The sequence below is a fragment of the Octodon degus genome, unplaced genomic scaffold, assembly GCF_000260255.1.
Source record: "Octodon degus isolate 3935 unplaced genomic scaffold, OctDeg1.0 scaffold00118, whole genome shotgun sequence".
Lineage (NCBI taxonomy): Eukaryota > Metazoa > Chordata > Mammalia > Rodentia > Octodontidae > Octodon > Octodon degus.
In genome coordinates, this window is record NW_004524694.1 from 3,671,024 (window position 1) to 3,674,506 (window position 3,483).

Here is a 3,483-nt window from a genome sequence, read left to right on the forward strand (position 1 = left end):
GGCGGCAGTGGTAACATGGGGGACAAGGGGGAGGCGCAGCCACAGTAGCAACTCGTGATGAATCTTAATTCTAGAGAACTGAGGCTGAAAATTTCCAGTGGGATTTTTAGTTCCTGAAGCCTTCAGCAAAAACTGGCATCTAAATAATTAAGCCAGATGAGGGCCATCAACAAACACACCAGTTGTTTGTTTGGAGGCATTTTATCTTAGTTGTATTTGGAGGTATTTTGAACTTCAAACGGCACATTATAAATTCTATTTTTTTTTTTTTACCTTGTACAGAATACAAAGTTAGATTTCCAGGCATCCTCAGAATCAGCAATCAGATTTCTCCATGTATAGCATCTTGGTAAATGCTTGTTGGATTATTAATGAGTTAATTTACTCAAAATTATAACTTGATCACATTTCTAATTGATTTCTGCCTACAGGATGCTATGAGGTTTTTTTTTTTTTTTTGAAATTCTTTCTAAAGCTTTGAAATACTCAGTTCGCTTGCATAGAAGATGATTGATTTTACACCACAAATCTTGAGTCATTTCTCTGTTGACTTTCTTTTCAGAAAAGAGTGAATTTTTAATCTTGTTACATATATTCCACTTCACACGATATGATTGTCTTTGTGTCTCTGAATACTTTATTTTAATTTAATAAGTTCTTTTAAAAGCCTTAGATTATTAAAGACATAATAAATGAATGACCAACGTGCTAGAGGCAAAATGTCTTCACTTAGAAGCATGAAATTAATTGAAACTGCTTTTTGCCTGAAGATGGTACTACTAATAGGACCATGCCACTGGGTATATATTTAACAATAAGTATGAGTTTAAAATGTCACTGCCATGAATGTATGAAGCTGACAAATGTCTAACTATATGAGCATTCAGGTAGCTAATTCCAATATTGTATTTAATGCAGTGGGCATAGAATAGTGACCAAAAAGACCAGTGCCAAGTTAGAGACTGGGAAGCAACCAGCAAAGGGGTCTAAGAAAGAATGACCCATAAGTAAAGTGGAACATGCAGCAACAAGACAAGAAGAGTCAGGAAAGCTGATAAAGACAATCATTCACAGAGAAGAGTCATAAACGCTGTGTGCTGGTAGAGTGAAATTGGTCAATGGCTTTAATCCTATGAAGATCATTAATCACACACGGTCTGTTCAAGGTTCTCTTTTAAATTTTGTAATTGGGTGGAAGAAATCCTGGTCAGAAAAGGTTCAAGGTAGGGAGATAGCTCAGTAGAATAATCACTTTCCTGGCAAGCACAAGGTCCTGAGTTCAATCCCCAGTACCGGGGGGGGGGAAGAAAGAAAGGGTTCAAGGCATAGTGGAAAATGAGGCATAGTGGAAAACAGACTCCTATAGTAATATCTTACAAGAGAGTTTTGATTTAAAGGAGGAGAAAGAATGAAGTGATATAGTGGGGCCTGGAAAAGGATGATTTGTTTCAATTATTAAGAGATAAGGTAGTTCAGAACAGGTGTATGCTAATGACAGCAATCTGGTCAAGGGAAAATTGATGATATAGAAAAAAAGGGGGAAAATTCCAGAATGATGCTGTAAGGGAGCCAAGTGGAAATGGACATCAGTACAGAGATGGAAGGAATGGTTTAGATGGTACATAATAGCTCCTGTATAAAGAATAAAAATGAAAGTTGTAATGTGCTGGTGTTGGCAAATATGATGATACACTTATGTGGAAGACATGTTCTAATTTCTCACATTTTCATGGTGAAGTAGTGAAGCAAAGTCATTGGCTGAGGGTGAAGGTGGAAGAAGGTAGTGGAGGTTAAAGAAAGGAAATACTGAGTGATAGTCATCTATCTGAGAATGGGAGAGTAAATCACTGCAGAATTGTGGCAATGTTTCTTGGCAGTCTCAAAGTTCTTTTTGATTTTTAAAACTAGAGAACAAAATTGGTCAAGATCTACCTCCACGTTTGAGGACACAGGTAGAGTGGCAGAGAGGATGGTGGAGTGATTGAAGCTTGATCCTATAGTGGGGGGACTAGAAGGCAAAAAGGGTGAAGTTAAGCACACAGGTGCTGGCATTAGGAGAACACAGATCCAAGATAAACAACTTTTGGCGTTATGATGATGAGGAGCGGAGTAACAAAAGAAGGAAGTAATGGTTAAGGAGCACCATGCTCATCATTGAAGACTGGGAAGAGGTACAGTTTTGTTGCTCTTTTCATTTGTTTGTATTTTTTGTTTGCTTTGTTCACTGGATCTAAGATACAATTGTGGATTTAAATGCTGAGGCACGTGTGGGCTTAAGATCCTTAAGGCAAGTTCAGGGACAGAGAAGCAGGACCCTGGAAGATGGTACTCCTGCTGTTGAAATCATCAAGAATTGTAGGAGAAACGGGTTAAGAGCAGCTAGGAGTGCTTGAGGCTCTGTAGACAACTACGGGAAGGAAGGGAGTAGTTGCTATGGAATTATAGCAGACTTTACTGGGAGCATTTATATGAAGGGAGAGAGTGACAGTGTTTGAAGTGTCAGCAAAGAAAATAGGACACTTGTCTTACTCCTTGGTTTTGGGAGATATGGGAACAAAAACACGCATCTTAAGAGTGCACTAGAAGAAGCAGTTCCAGAACTAGAAAAGTTATTATTTTTGTGTGTGTGTGGCTGGCTCAGCCCACCCTGGGGGTAGGGTTGCCACAGCATGTGGTGCCGGGGATTGAACCACAGTCCCTGTGCTTTGCCTAAGCTTGCCTAAGCAGGCACTTTAGACTGCTGAGTTATCTTGCCTGCCCAGGTTACATTATTTTTAAAAGTCTTTACAGTTGTGATTAAGTCAAGGATCTTGAGGTGGGGAGATTATCCAAGATCATCTGAGTGAACCTTAAATGCAAGTATGTCTATCTATACAGAAGATGGCTAGAGGGAGATCTGACACAGACAAAGAGGAGAAGGCCTATAGAAAGAAGCTGATGTGAATGTGGATCTGACAAACAGGCCAAGGAATGCTAGATGTGATCTGAGGCTATAGAAGCAAGGGATGGAACCTTCTCTTTCCAAGGAGCAGAGACCTCTAACACCTTGATTTCACCCCAGTGAGACAGATTTGGACTTGTGATTCTGTGGCTGTGAGACAGCTTCTATTGTGTTAGCATGCCACGTTTGTAGTAAACTGTAAGCACAGCCATAGGAAATTAACAGTGGCTGAAGGAAGGATTCATAGAAGAGGATGAGAGGTCAAGTAGATGCTGATGAGGAATACTAGGTTCCAGAGATCATACAAAAGAGGGAGAAGGAGATAGAATTGTAAAGGAGCTATGAAGCTACACAGAGCAAAGGTACATGGGATAAGTCTGAAGTTCTTGGGCTACTTGTAGTTTAGTTATTGATTAAATGGAGAAAAAGAATTCTTTTGTTGTTTTGGGTTTTGTTTTCATTGTTGTTTGTTTATGTATTTGTTTTTTCTGACATCAGTTATTTTTATTTTATTTTATTTATTTTATTTTTTTAAATTTTTA